Here is a 16,597-nt window from a genome sequence, read left to right on the forward strand (position 1 = left end):
AGAATTATTGGCGACCATTCCAGAGATCCGGAAAGTCTAAACCTTGTCTGTGGTACTCCGAGTAGGATCTGAGAAGGGATGACTGTGACGAGCTTCAAACTCGTGAGTATTGGGCGTAGTGACAGACGCAAAAGAATCAACAGATGCTATTCCAACATGAGTGAGAACCGACAGATGATTAGCCGTGCGGTGACAGTGCATTTGGACCATTTTCACTGAGAGGATAGATGGTAGCCATTGACAACGGTGATCCACCAACATACAGCTTGCCATGGAAGGAGACCTGCGTGCGTGAAGAGGAAGACAGTAGGAAAGCAGAGATTCAAAAGACAGAGCATCTCCAAAACCTCAATCTGTTCTCCATTACTGCATAACAAGTATTATTTATTTTATGTTAATTACTTTTCATAAACCCAACCATTTTTATTATTAATTTCCTGACTAAGAATTACAAAATAACCATAGCTTGCTTCAAGCCGACAATCTCCGTGGGATCGACCCTTACTCACGTAAGGTATTACTTAGACGACCCAGTGCACTTGCTGGTTAGTGGTACGAGTTGTGAAAAGTGTGATTTACAATTCGTGCACCAAGTTTTTGGCGCCGTTGCCGGCAATTGTTCGAGTTTGGACAACTGACGGTTTATTTTGTTGCTTAGATTAGGAAAATTTTTCTTTTTGGTTTAGAGTCTTTTATTATTGTTTTTTGTTGGAACTTTTTTTTAAAAATCCTTATTTTCTCTTTTTTTATTTTTTCAAAAATTTTTATAAACTAATAATTGAGTTTTTCTGTTTGAGTTTAGTTTTATATTTTAAGTTTGGTGTCAATTGCATGATTTTATTTTTCTTTCATATTTTTAGTGCTCAGAATATAAAAATTTTTAAGTTTGGTGTCCTTTGTATTTCTGTTTTCTTAAAAAAATTTTCAAAAGTTGTTCTTAGTGTTCATAGTGATATTCAAAGCTTTCCTGTTTGTGTCCTTTGTTTTGATCTAAAAATTTAAGTATGGTGTCATTTTTACTGTTTTTCTCTTTCTTCATTAAATTCAAAAATATCTTTTCTCTTTATTTTAATTAATTTTCGAATTTTTCTTTAAAAAAATTCAGATTTTTATTTTAAAATTTTCTATTCTATCTTATCCTAGTTTTGAAATTTCAAAATTCAAAATCTTTTTCAAAAATCATATCCAAAGTTTTTCAAATCTTCTTAATTAAGTAATTATTTTCGTTTTCAAATTTATTTTTCTCTTGGTTTTCGAAATTTACATTTTAATTTCTAATTATTTTATTTTATCTTATTATTTTTATTTATTCTTAATAATTTGGTTTATTTCTACTTAAATAAAATAAAAACAAAAATATATTTTGTTTGTAATTCATATCAATTCCATTTTATCCATCATAGACCTAAATGTAAATGAACAGTCCAGAAGGACTCTGGGGTCATATGCTAACCCCATTACTGCTACATATGGGAGTAGCATCTGTATACCTCTCATCAAAGCAAGTAGTTTTGAGCTAAATCCTCAGCTCATTGTCATGGTGCAGCAAAATTGCCAGTATTCCGGTCTTCCACAGGAAGAACCTACTGAGTTTCTGGCGCAGTTCTTGTAAATTGCTGACACAGTGCATGACAAAGAGGTAGATCAGGATGTATACAGGCTGTTACTGTTTCCATTTGCTGTAAAAGATCAAGCTAAGAGGTGGTTAAATAACCAACCCACAGCAAGCATAAGAACATGGAAACAGTTATCAGACAAATTCCTGAATCAATATTTCCCTCCAAAAAGGATGACACAGCTAAGGCTGGACATCCAAGGCTTTAAACAAGAGGATGATGAATCCCTTTATAATGCCTGGTGATGTGCGGAAAACGATCTGACACAAACTCACCGGCAAGTGCGCCGGGTCGCATTAAGTAATAATAACTCATGGGAGTGAGGTCGATCCCACAGGGATTGAAGGATTGAGCAATTTTAGTTTAGTGGTTGATTTAGTCAAGCGAATCAAGATTTGGTTGAGAGATTTGTGATTTGCAGAATTTAAATTGCATGGAAAGTAAAGGGAATGGGTAATTTGCATGAAATTAAAGAGAACTGAAACTTAAAGTGCTGAATCTTAAAGGGCAAGAAATTAAATGGCCAAAACTTAGAACGCAAGAAATGTAAATTGCAGAATCTTAGAGCGCAAGCAAGAAATGTAAATGGCTTGAATTGTAAAGGGAATTGGGAATTGGATTTGCAGAAATTAAACAAGGAAAAGTAAAATTCAACACACAAAAGAGTGGAAGATGCCTTGGGTTGAATCGGATCTAAAACAGAAATATAAAAGAGCTTGAAAAGCAGTAAACAAAGAAATTGAAAACGGAAATTCAGATCTCAGGACTCAAGAGACTAGATAACCAAGTCTAGATCTCAATGCCTTCCTAGATCCAACAAGAACAATTGCAAGGGAAATGTAAATTTCAGAGAAAGTAGGAGAAGAAGCAATTAACAGAAACTGAAATTCAATAATGCGGAAAATTAAACAAGATCCCAAGGTGAGATTGAAACAGAATTTCTTCAATTCTCCACCCAAGATCCGAAGCAAGAAAAGTAAAGAGTATTCAAGCAAGAACAAGGAAGAAGTAAGATCAATTCTCCTCCAAATTCTCTTGAATTCAAACAACAATGCCAAAATGTAAAGGTGAGCTCTCTACAAAACTACCTAATCAAAACCGAAAAGAAAGCTCCCTAGAAACTTAAATCCTAATCTATTTATACACTTTCTTCAAATGGTCTTCAAGCCTTGAATTGGGCCTTTGCTCTTGATGGAATTGGGTTGATAGAGGCCTTGGTTGATTGCTCTTGGAGTTGGAGAGAGAACCAAAGTGAACCGGGTTGGGAATTATAAAAGCTTGAGTAAAAGTTTGAGTAAAAGTTTGAGGCAAACTTTTACTCAAACTTTTTACATCAGCTGCCCCATTCTTGCTGCTACCAACGTTTGGGCTAAAGTTTGGGGTCAAACTTTTGCTCAAACGTTGGCCCCCTTATGCACACTCATGGCGCCAACGTTTGCCAAAAAGTTTGAGGCAAACGTTGGCGCAAACTTTTTGTCTCCAGGGTGTGTTGCTGATGGCGCCAATGTTTGCCAAAAAGTTTGAGGCAAACGTTGGCTCAAGCTTTTCTCCCAAAAGTTTGAGCTAAAGTTTGAGGCAAACTTTTGCTCAAGCTTTTTGTTCCCTGGTGTGTTTTCACTTATCCGAAAGTTTGAGCTAAAGTTTGAGGAAAACTTTTGCTCAAACTTTTTGTTCTCTCTTGCTCCTAGCCATTCCTTCTTGCTTCAACCTTTCTCCAAGCTTTCTTCACCTATCATCAATCAACCAAACACATCAAAGCTATGCTTAAAATCATGAGTTTGTCATTCTTTCATAATATGTGGTAATTATAGCATAAATCCTCATGAAATTGCATTAATTCATCTAGTTGATTAAATCAAAGGAAATATGGAAATCTACCCAATTGGCTTGCTTGTGACTCAAGAAAGTGCATAATTCAATTGAAAACAAAAGAAAAAGGCTAGTGAAACTAGGCTAAGATGACTTGTCATCACCTGGGAGAGGTACAGAGGGATGCTAAGGAAATGCCCCTCTAAAATGTTTTCAGAGTGGGTACAATTAGACATCTTCTACTATGGACTTACAGAAAAAGCTCAGACATCTCTAGACCACTCAGCTGGTGGATCTATACACATGAGAAAGATCATTGAAGAGGCTCAAGAGCTCATTGATATAGTTGCCAGAAATCAGCATCTGTACATAAGTGATGAGTCCTCCATGAAAGAAAAAGCTAAGGAAGTATCAACTGACTTTAGTCCTCAGGAACAAGTTGCTGAACTCAATCAGCAACTATCCTCTATAACAAGGCAGTTAGAAGAATTTAAGGAGATGCTACAAGAAACCAAAAACGCTAACAAGGATATGGAATCACAATTGAATAAAACAAAATAGCAGTTATCAAAATAGATAACAGAAGAGTGCCAAGCGGTTCAATTAAGAAGTGAAAAAATATTAAATATCTCAACTCAAAGCAACAGAAAGCCAAGAAAGGAACAGCTGACAAAGGATGAACAACCTGCTACCCAAAATCCCTCTGAGGACAGTAAGAGCCCAGAGAGGAATAAGTCTGGCGATCAAACGCCAGAAACGGGTGAAAAACTAGCGTTAAACTCCCAATCCATGTCCAGTTCTGGCGTTCAAATGCCAGAAAAGGGTAGGAATCTGGCGTTAAACGCCCAATCCATGTCCAGTTTTGGCGTTCAAACGCCAGTGAGGGAGCAGACACCTGCAAGTGATGATAATAACTCCCTCAAGAAGGCTTCTCAACCTGCCTCTGTAGGAAATAAACCTACAGCAACTAAGGTTGAAGAATATAAAGCCAAAATGCCTTATCCTTAGAAACTCCGTCAAGCGGAATAGGATAAGCAATTTGTCCGCTTTACAGACTATCTCAGGACTCTTGAAATAAAGATTCCGTTTGCAGAGGCACTTGAGCAAATACCCTCTTATGCTAAGTTCATGAAAGAGATCTTAAGTCATAAGAAGGATTGGAGAGAAACAGAAAAAAATTTTCTCACTGAAGAATGCAGTGCAGTCATCCTAACAAGCTTACCAAAAAAGCTTAAGGATCCCGGAAGCTTTATGATACCATGCACATTAGAGGGTACTTGTACCAAGACAGCTTTATGTGACCTTGGGGCAAGTATCAATCTAATCCCTGCATCCACTATCAGAAAGCTTGGCTTGACTGAAGAGGTCAAACCAACCCGGATATATCTTCAACTTGCTGATGGCTCCATTAAATATCCATCAGGCATAATTGAGGACATGATTGTCAAGGTTGGGCCATTTGTCTTTCCCACTGACTTTGTAGTGCTGGAGATGGAGGAGCACAAGAGTGCAACTCTCATTCTAGGAAGACCCTTCCTAGCAACTGGACGAACCCTCATTGATGTCCAAAAAGGGGAAGTGACCTTAAGTGTCAATGAGGATGAGTTCAGGCTGAATGCTGTTGAGGCAATGAAGCATCCAGACACATCAAAAGACTGCATGCGTGTTGATATTATTGACTCCCTGGTAGAGGAGATCAACATGGATGAGAGTCTCGAATCAGAGCTAGAAGACATCTTTAAAGATGTTCAGCCTGATCTGGAGGAATCAGAGGAAATAAAAGAGCCTCTGAAAATTCCTTAAGAAGAGGAAAAATCTCCTAAACCCAAGCTCAAACCACTACCACCATCCCTGAAATATGCATTTCTGGAAGAAGGTGACACTTTTCCGGTGATCATAAGCTCTGCTTTAAATCCACAGGAAGAGAAAGCACTACTTCAAGTGCTAAGGACACACAAGGCAGCTCTTAGGTGGTCCATAAGTGATCTTAAGGGCATCAGCCCAGCAAGATGCATGCACAAGATCCTATTGGAGGACGATGCTAAGCCAGTGGTTCAACCACAGAGGCGGCTAAATCCAGCCATGAAGGAGGTGGTGCAAAAAGAGGTCACCAAGTTACTAGAGGCTGGGATTATTTATCCTATTTCTGATAGCCCTTGGGTGAGCCCTGTCCAAGTTGTCCCCAAGAAGGGAGGCATGACAGTGGTTCATAATGAAAAAAATGAATTGGTTCCTACAAGAACAGTTACAGGGTGGCGTATGTGTATTGATTACAGAAGGCTCAATATAACCACCAGGAAGGATCACTTTCCTTTACCATTCATAGACCAGATGCTAGAAAGACTAGCAGGTCATGAATACTACTGCTTTTTGGATGGCTATTCAGGTTATAACCAAATTGCAGTAGATCCTCAGGACCAAGAGAAAACAGCATTCACATGTCCTTCTGGAGTGTTTGCCTACAGAAGGATGCCTTTTGGTCTGTGCAATGCACCTGCAACCTTTCAGAGGTGCATGCTTTCTATCTTCTCTGATATGGTAGAGAAATTTCTGGAAGTCTTCATGGATGACTTTTCAGTATTTGGAGACTCATTCAGCTCCTGCCTTAATCATTTAGCACTTGTTCTGAAAAGATACCAAGAGACCAAACTAGTTTTAAACTGGGAAAAATGTCACTTTATGGTGACTGAAGGGATTGTCCTTGGGCATAAAATTTCAAACAAGGAAATAGAGGTGGATCAAGCTAAAGTTGAAGTAATTGAAAAATTACCACCACCTGCCAATGTTAAGGAAATCAGAAGCTTTCTGGGGCATGTAGGATTCTATAGGAGGTTCATAAAGAATTTTTCAAAAATTGCAAAACCTCTGAGCAATCTGCTAGCTGCTGACATGCCATTTGTATTTGACACAAAGTGTCTGCAGGCGTTTGAAACCCTAAAAGCTAAGCTGATCACAGCACCAGTTATTTCTGCACCAGACTGGACATTACCATTCGAACTAATGTGTGATGCCAGTGACCATGCCATTGGTGCAATATTGGGACAGAGGCATAACAAGCTTCTGCATGTCATTTTATTATGCTAGTCGTGTTTTAAATGATGCCCAGAAAAATTACACACCCACAGAAAAAGAATTGCTTGCAGTAGTTAATGCCATTGACAAGTTTAGATCATACATAGTAGGATCAAAAGTGATTGTGTACACTGACCATGCTGCTCTTAAATATCTACTCACAAAGCAGGATTCAAAACCCAAGCTCATAAGATGGGTGTTGCTTCTGCAAGAGTTTGATATAGAAATAAGAGACAGAAAAGGGACAGAGAACCAAGTGGCTGATCATCTGTCCCGGATAGAACCAGTAGAAGGGGCGTCCTTTACCTCTATTGAGATCTCTAAAACCTTTCCGGATGAGCAATTGTTTGCCATTCAGGAAACACCATGGTTTGCAGATATTGCAAACTATAAAGCTGCAAGATTCATACCCAAGGAGTACAGCAGGCAACAAACAAAAAAATTAATTACTGATGCAAAGTACTACTTGTGGGATGAACCATATCTCTTTAAGAGATGTGTAGATGGAATAATCCATAGGTGTGTGCCTAGAGAAGAAGCACAGAAGATCCTATGGCATTGTCATGGATCACAGTATGGAGGACATTTCGGAGGTGAGCGAACAGCCACAAAAGTCTTCCAATGTGGCTTCTACTGGCCTACTCTCTATAAAGACTCCCGAGAGTTTGTGTGTAACTATGACAGCTGCCAGAGAGCTGATAATCTGCCTCATGGATATGCCATACCTCAGCAAAGAATCTTAGAGATTGAGTTATTTGACGTATGGGGTATTGACTTCATGGGGCCTTTCCCACCATCATACTCAAACACGTATATTCTGGTGGCAGTAGACTATGTATCTAAATGGGTAGAGGCAATTGCAACACCCACTAATGATACTAAGACAGTGCTGAAGTTCCTTCAGAAATATATCTTCAGCAGGTTTGGTATCCCTAGAGCACTAATCAGTGTTGGGGGCACTCATTTCTGTAATAAACAGCTATGGTCCGATATGGAATTAGCCACAAAGTAGCAACTCCATATCATCTACGGACAAATGGGCAAGCTGAAGTCTCTAATAGAGAACTAAAAAAAATCCTGGAATGGACTGTGATTACCCGTAGAAGGGATTGGGCAAAAGCTTGGATGATGCTCTGTGGGCATACAGAACAGCATTCAAGACTCCTATAGGAACCTCTCCATACCAGCTTGTGTATGGCAAGGCCTGTCATCTGCCCGTGGAACTAGAGCATAAGGCCTACTGGGCAACCAGATTCCTAAACATGGATGCTAAGTTAGCTGGAGAGAAGAGATTACTCCAGTTAAATGAGCTAAAGGAATTCAGATTCAATGCTTTCGAAAATGCAAAAGTTTACAAGGAGAAAACAAAAAGGTGGCATGATAAGAAACTGTCATCCAGAGTCTTTGAACCAGGACAAAAGGTTCTGCTGTTTAACTCTAGGCTCAGATTATTCCCCGAGAAACTGAAATCCCAGTGGAGGAGACCATATGTGATTACAAGTGTGTCACCATATGGCTATGTGGAGCTTCAAGACATTGATTTTAATAAGAAGTTCATTGTTAATGGACAGAGAGTCAAGTATTATCTTGAAGGTAATATTGAGCAAGAATGCTCAAAGGTGAGACTAGATTAAAAGCTCAGTAAAGTCCAGCTAAAGACAATAAAGAAGCGCTTATTGGGAGGCAACCCAATTTTTACTTATCTATGTTAATTTTCTGTTTTCCATTTTTATTTTATGTTTTCTTTAGGATGATGATCATGTGGAGTCACAAAAATCAAAGCAAAATCAAAACCAGCATTAAAAATAGCTCACTCTAGAGGAAGAGCTTACTGGCGTTTAAACGCCAATAAGAAGCATCAGACTGGCGTTTAACGCAAAAAAGAAGCATCAAGCTGGCGTTAAACGCCAGAAACAAGCTACAGTCTGGTGTTTAACACCAGAAACAAGCACCAACTTGGCATTAAACGCCAATAAAGGGAGAAAAGCTGGCGTTAAATGCCAGAAACAAGCAGCAACATGACGTTTAACACCAGGATTGCACTCTATGGGCGTTTTGCATGCCTAAATGGAGCAGGGATGATAAGTCTTTGACCCCTCAGGATCTGTGGACCCCATAGGATCCCCACCTACCCTACATCTCTCTCTCTCTCTCTCTCTCTCTCTCTCTCTCTCCCACCTTTTCATAACACTCTTTTCCAAATACCCTTCACCAATCACCTCCCCCTACCCCTATATAAACCCCTCACCACTCCTTCATTTTCACACATTACAACCACTACTTCTACCCCTTGGCCGAACCACATATCTCCCTCTATCCCCTCTATTTTCTTCTTCTTCTACTACTTTCTTTCTTCTTTTGCTCGAGGACGAGCAAACCTTTTAAGTTTGGTGTGGTAAAAGCATTGCTTTTTGTTTTTCCATAACCATTAATGACACCAAAGGCTGGAGAAACCTCTAGAAAGAGGAAAGGGAGGACAATTGCTTCCACATCCAAGTCATGGGAGATGGAGAGATTCATCTCACAAGCCCATCACTAAGAAAAGGATGGAGCAAACAAGAGAGCCCACTCATGGATCTCAACAAGAGCATGAGGAAATTGCTCATCATGAAGTCCCTGAAATGCCTCAAGGGATGCACTCTCCTCCACAAAACTATTGGGAGCAAATTAACACCTCCTTAGGAGAATTGAGTTCCAACATATGACAACTAAGGGTGGAGCACCAAGAGCATTCTATCCTCCTCCATGAAATTCAAGAAGATCAAAGAGCTATGAGGGAGGAGCAACAAAGGCAAGGAAGAGACATTGAGGAGCTAAAGCACTCCATAAGATCTTCAAGAGGAAGAACTAGCTGCCATCACTAAGGTGGACCCATTCTTTAATTTCCTTGTTCTTTATTTTTCTGTTTTTCGTTTACTATGCTCTAGGTTTATTCATGTTTGTGTCTTTATTACATGATTATTAGTGTTCAAGTGTCTATGTCTTAAAGCTATGAATGTCCTATGAATCCATCACCTTTCTTAAATGAAAAATGCTTTAATTACAAAAGAACAAGAAGTACATGAATTTCAAATTCATCCTTGAGATTAGTTTAATTATTTTGATGTGGTGACAATACTTTCTGCTTTCTGAATGAATGCTTGAACAGTGCATATGTTTTTTGAATTTGTTGTTTATGAATGTTAAAATTGTTGGCTCTTGAAAGAATAACAAAAAAGGAGAAATGTTATTGATAATCTGAAAAATCATAAAATTGATTCTTGAAGCAAGAAAAAGCAGTGAAGAACAAAGCTTGCGGAAAAAAAAAGAAAGAAAAAGGAAAAGCAAGTAGAAAAAGCCAATAGCTCTTTAAACCAAAAGGCAAGAGCAAAAAGCCAGTAACCCTTTAAACTAAAAGGCAAGGGTAATAAAAAGGATCCAAGGCTTTGAGCATTAATGGATAGGAGGGCCCAAAGGAATAAAATCCCGGCCTAAGCGGCTAAACCAAGCTGTCCCTAATCATGTACTTGTGACGTGAAGGTGTCAAGTGAAAAGCTTGAGACTGAGTGGTTAAAGTCGTGATCCAAAGCAAAAAGAGTGTACTTAAGAACCCTGAACACCTCTAATTAGGGACTCTAGCAAAGCTGAGTCACAATCTGAAAAGGTTCACCTAATTATGTGTCTGTGGCATTTATGTATCCGGTGGTAATACTGGAAAACAAAGTGCTTAGGGCCACAGCCAAGACTCATAAAGTAGCTGTGTTCAAGAATCAACATACTGAACTAGGAGAATCAATAACATTATCTAGATTCTGAGTTCCTATAGATGCCAACCATTCTGAACTTTAAAGGATAAAGTGAGATGTCAAAACTGTTCAGAGGCAAAAAGCTACTAGTCCCGCTCATCTAATTAGAGCTAAGTTTCATTGATATTTTGGAATTTATAGTATATTCTCTTCTTTTTATCCTATTTGATTTTCAGTTGCTTGGGGACAAGCAACAATTTAAGTTTGGTGTTGTGATGAGCGGATAATTTATATGCTTTTTGGCATTGTTTTTAGGTAGTTTTTAGTATGATTTAGTTAGTTTTTACTATGTTTTTATTAGTTTTTATGCAAAATTCACATTTCTGGACTTTACTATGAGTTTGTGTGTTTTTCTGTGATTTCAGGTATTTTCTGGCTGAAATTGAGGGACCTGAGCAAAAATCTGATTCAGAGGCTGAGAAAGGACTGCAGATGTTGTTCGATTCTGACCTCCCTGCACTCGAAATAGATTCTCTGGAGCTACAGAAACCCAATTGGCTCGCTCTCAATTGCGTTGGAAATTAGACATCCAGGGCTTTCCAGCAATATATAATAGTCCATACTTTTCCCGAGTTTTGACGACGCAAACTGGCATTCAAACACTAACTTCCTGCCCTATTCTGAAGTTAAACGCCAGAAACAGGCTACAAACCAGAGTTAAACGCCACAAACAGGCTGCAACCTGGCGTTTAATTCCAAGAGAAGCCTCTACACGTGTATGCTCAATGCTCAGCCCAAGCACACACCAAGTGGGCTCCGGAAGTGGATTTCTGCACTATCTACACTTAGTTACTTATTTTTTGTAACCCTAGCTACTAGTTTAGTATAAAAACAACTTTTAGAGACTTACTATGTACCTCATGACATTTTTACACTTCATATTATATTTTTGACGGCATGAGTCTCTAAACCCCCATGATTGGGGGTGAGGAGCTCTGCTGTGTTTTGATGAATTAATGCAATTACTACTGTTTTTCATTCAATCACGCTTGTTTCTATTCTAAGATATTCACTCGCACTTCACCCTGATGAATGTGATGATCCGTGACACTCATCATCATTCTCACCTATGAACACGTGCCTGATAACCACCTCCGTTCTATCTGCACTAGCTTGAGTGTGTATCTCTTAGCCTCCTGGTTCATGATCAGAGTCTTCGTGGTATAGGCTAGAATTATTAGCGGCCATTCCTGAGATCCGGAAAGTCTAAACCTTGTCTGTGGTATTCTGAGTAGGATCCGGGAAGGGATAACTGTGACGAGCTTCAAACTCGCGAGTGTTGGACGTAGTGACAGACGCAGAAGAATCAACGGATTCTATTCCAACATGAGTGAGAATCGACAGATGATTAGCCGTGCGGTGACAACACATTTGGACCATTTTCACTGAGACGATGGATGGTAGCCATTGACAATGGTGATCCACCAATATACAACTTGCCATGGAAGGAGACCTGCGTGCGTGAAGAGGAAGACAGTAGGAAAGCAGAGATTCAGAAGACAGAGCATCTCCAAAACCTCAATCTGTTCTCCATTATTGCATAACAAGTATTATTTATTTTATGTTAATTACTTTTCCTAAACCCAACCATTTTTATTATTAATTTCCTGACTAAGAATTACAAAATAACCATAGCTTGCTTCAAGCGGACAATCTCCGTGGGATCGACCCTTACTCACGTAAGGTATTACTTGGACGACCCAGTGCACTTGCTGGTTAGTGGTACGAGTTGTGAAAAGTGTGATTTACAATTCGTGCACCAATAACCAAACATTGATTTTGCTCTGATGAACTTACATTTTAGATGGAGTTGGGGGAAGCGTGGGTGTGCTTTCTTCAAGTTGTTGGGGGGGTTCAGGAGTGCTGCAGGGTTACATAAAATTAATCATATCATAAAAAAATAGTCAGGGATCAATCGTGAAAATATACACCCCAACAGGGGCAATATACACCCAAACTGTAACCAAATACACACCCAAGACTATTTCTTACCTTTTTGTAGTTCCTTTAATTTGTAGCACAAGGGTTGGTTCATTTTCTATCTCAGGTGTTTCTTCAATTTCCGGCATAGTGGTTGTTTGGGACAATGATAGACAAACTTGAATTGGAACTCTAAACAAGAAGAAAAATAAAAGGTTAACAAAGCCTTTGAAAATAAAAAGGTTATAAGGTTGAAATTTTCTTGAAAAACTCACATTGCAAGTGCTTCAGACTGTGTCTCTTCCCTCACAACCATCATATTCTCTTCAGTCGGCTCATTGGCTGACTCTTCAACCAGACTCAACCTAAAATATACCCTAAGAAAGTCAAAAATACACCCGAAGCATTCAAAAGAAAGACAGGCTTTGTTTTTTGAGAACTTACATACTTGTATTTTTGCTTTTTTTTCCTGCCTTTTTTCTCGAATAAAACAATAAAGGGCTTTTTTTTCTAAAAAAAATATATACAGAATTAGAAGTAGAAGGTAATAAAAGAACAGAAGTAACGGTTATTTGAAAGAGAAATTACATGCTCTCTGCCGGTTTGTTTACGCTACTTTGGTCTGTGTGTCCTTGAGAGGAAGGATCATCACTTCCCAAGTTTACGTCCGGTATTCTAAACATAATAGAGTACATGTTATTCACAAAAAATATCATACTGTAAAATCAGGATAACAAGATTTTATCAAATAAAGCTTCTTATGTTTTAGATGAGACATAGTGACCTTACGTCGATCGCAGGTCAGCTTCCTTCTCCCTGCCAAACAAGAAACAATTATTAGCAAAGAAAACACCCTAAAATCTGAAATATACATCCCAACAAGACATACCCCTGTGCAGCAGATTTTTCATTGTTTTCCCTTTAGAATTCATCTAATTCTTCATTTCTAATTTCAGATCTGACAGTACATGCATAAAAGAACATGTTAACAAATATAATTTTGATGATAGACGGTAATATAGCTTACAAAGTACTGTACCGATGATAGGATTGAGCTTGCTCAGGAGATGAATCCTCAACATTGACTTTTTTCTTTTTGGATTGTGTCCCGGGGGGAAAAAACAAGTATGAATCAGAAATACAAAATTAATTTGATCACAAAATACTATCCAAAGAAGTGCTTACTTTTTTGGTGTTCTCTGAGTCTTTTTCTTTGTTTTTTGCTTCTCCACTGGTGATGATTCTTCGCTTCTATAAGGTAATAAGAGACACTCTGTTAATACATGAAATCTTGATAATAAACCCAAAGGAAAGGAGTAATAATTTCAGAACATTACTCATCACTTGATTCAGATTCTGAATCAGAATCCTCCTGAATCTTCTTTCTTTTTTTGGACTCCATTTTGGAAGGCAAACAATCATTATTTAAAAACATACTAAGAGGCACAAAATACACCCAAATGAATGCACAAAATACACCCAACTGGATAAACAAAATACACCCAACTTGATAAACAAAATACATCCAACTGGATAAACAAAATACATCCAAGTATGTTACTTACTTTTTGGCTTTTCGGCTGGGTTGTTTTCTTGTTGAATCCTCTGAGTCTTCTTCAGTCTCAGACTCAGAGGTAGAATGGTCACTTTCAGTTGTTTTAGGCTTGGTTTGGTAAAGCTTTTTGGAGAGGTGCTTGTGCTTCTAAAAAGTACAAGCACCTCATTTTGCGTTTGGTAAATTAAAAAACTCAAGTGCTTGTGCTTGCAGCTTTTAAAAGTTATGGGTGCTTTTGAAAGCACCTAACAAGAAGCTTTTCAAAGTTGGCTTGTGCTTTTTAAAATTTAAAAGCCTAACATAACCTCATATGTTAACTAATTTTCAAATTTAATGCTTGCATTTATATCTATTATAGTATTTTTAAATTTTAAAAGCTATTTTACCAAACGCAATTATTGTTACTTGTGTTTATTGAAAGCTATTTTTAATTTAATTTACCAAACATAAATGCTACAACTTTTATAAAGCTATCTTTTAAAAGTTAGCTTTTATAAGCTACTTTTGAAATGAAAATGCTTTACCAAACTAAGCCTTAGTCTCAGATGATGATGTTGAACTTGCCTTCCTTTTTTTGTTTTTTTGGTTTCTTCTTTTTTTTTCTTTTTTCTTTATTTCTTTCATTTTTCCTTTGTTTCAGTCATCTTTACAATCCCCTAAAACATTAGAAATTTTAGTTAGCAGCATTCAGATAAATAAAATACACCCAAGATATTTTGTTCACTTACCATATGTTCCTCCATTTCTGTCCTCATTCTTTCGACCAACTGCTCTCTAGTCCAGTTGGCAATCCAGGGTTCTGGAGGTCTTTCTGCCCTCTTCTTGTCTTTATTTTTTGATAGATAAAAGTAAACTATCATCAAGGCAAACAGGCAGCCGTCAATTGCCTTTTTCTTTTTCAGATTGTAATCTGTTATGCCCTTGATGATAAAATTCAAAACATGTGCTCCCCAATTCTGCTCTGTTATTGTGTCCATCTTGAAAATTGGTGCCAGGTGCATAGGTGAGATTTTGTTTATTGTTGTTGGTAACAGGAACGCCATTTGTATATAGAGGATGAAAATCCTCTTGAACATGAGGCGATCCTGTTCATTATCAACACCAATAGTCATCATCTCATCTGTCATATTTTTGAGGGTCTTACCCTGGAATCTTCTAAAAATTTGTTTGTCGTCTTCAGAAAGATCCTTATAATTGACTTTTTGAGGAAATAGATCTCCTACAAAAAGGAAAACAACATAGTATGAAAATCAGTTCAAATACACCCAAGCATCAATTGAAATACACCTGAATATGGCTCATATACACCTATATTTGTAGCGAGTTACCTGACGCGTTGATGCCAACCGCAGCCCCTATTGTTTTTGGTCTTACTTTAAAAGAACCGTAACCAGTTTCGAGTCTGTTTTTCCCTAATTTAAAGGAGTTAGCCAACTCCTTTAATATTTGGTGATGCACCCTTAGCGGCGGGATGTGCATCAGGCCACCAAATCCCAAATCCCTAACAATTGTTTTCTTCTCCTCGCTCATATTTCTGAATTTCTCACTCAACAAATGGGTTGCACACTTAAGGTCTTTGGTTTGCTGTAAACAAAGCAAAATTAGAGTCAAATATATTTCTATTATGAAAAACTGATTTGATCTAAGACATATATTTGTTCTTACATTTTTTTCCAGCTTGGTTTCTGCCTGCCATTTTTTCTAAAATGAAAAATACACCCATAGATATCAGTCAAATACACCCATAGATTAGCCACATACACCTATACGGTTTCTCATAAGTATTTAATTAGATCAGTTCAAAATGATGTTTCAATTCACTCAAACATGCATAAATATACAAGGTCAAGCAACATTACAAGGTCAAGCAATATACAACCAAGGACAAGCAATATTTAGAACACTTGCAACAGTTGATTATATTACATTATATCAGTTCAAAAATATACACCCAACAAATTATGCCATATACACCCAACAAATTACTCCATATACACCCACCAAATTACACAATATACTCCCAAAAATCAGTTACGAGAAGAACTAGAACAAGAAGAACAGTAAAACCTAGAACAACTAAGAAGAATAGTAAAACCTAGAACCAAGAAGAAAAGTAAAACCTAGAACAAGAAGAACATTAAAAACAGTAAAATGAGAGCTAAGAACAAGAAGAACAGTAAGACGTAGAAGAATGTAGAAGAACAGTAAAACCTAGTTCTTCGATTTCGAAATGTGGAAAATCTACAAGATGAGTAAAATAGTAACGTACCTTGAGTAATATATCTTCGTTTTTTCTGGAGATTGTTGATGGAGAGTTCTAATCTTCGCGACGAGTTCTATCTCTTCAGTTTCGAATGTTGCTCGAAAATGGACGATTTGTGTTTTCTTCGAAGGGCTTGGAGAAGTGGAAGAGTGCGCCATTAATGAGCGTTTTTTGCGAAGCGCAACCGTTGAGTGGCGCGCGTGTATTTTACGCTCCGTTCAAAGGGAGTGACTGCGCATGTGAATGAAGTCTGGGTTGGGAACTTGTAAAGCTTGTAGGGCTTTTTTGCTTGTATGTGTAGCAGACCCATTAAATAAATTACCCTTAAATGGACAAGAAAAATGAATTTGATTATCACTATACGAAAGACAGTTATGCTCTACATTTTTATGGCGAGTTTGGTGATTCATTTGGTATTACTTGTATCTTGGAGCTCCTCGCTCTCAATAACCAATGAACCAAACCAAACCAAACTTCCGCCACTATACATTTAATGATTTAAAAGCATAAAGTTTTTTATGTCAAGAAATTAAAAAAATAATAAATTGATAAAATAAAATAAAAGAATTTGCTATGG

This window comes from Arachis ipaensis, chromosome B10 (genome assembly GCF_000816755.2).
Source record: "Arachis ipaensis cultivar K30076 chromosome B10, Araip1.1, whole genome shotgun sequence".
Classification (NCBI taxonomy): domain Eukaryota; kingdom Viridiplantae; phylum Streptophyta; class Magnoliopsida; order Fabales; family Fabaceae; genus Arachis; species Arachis ipaensis.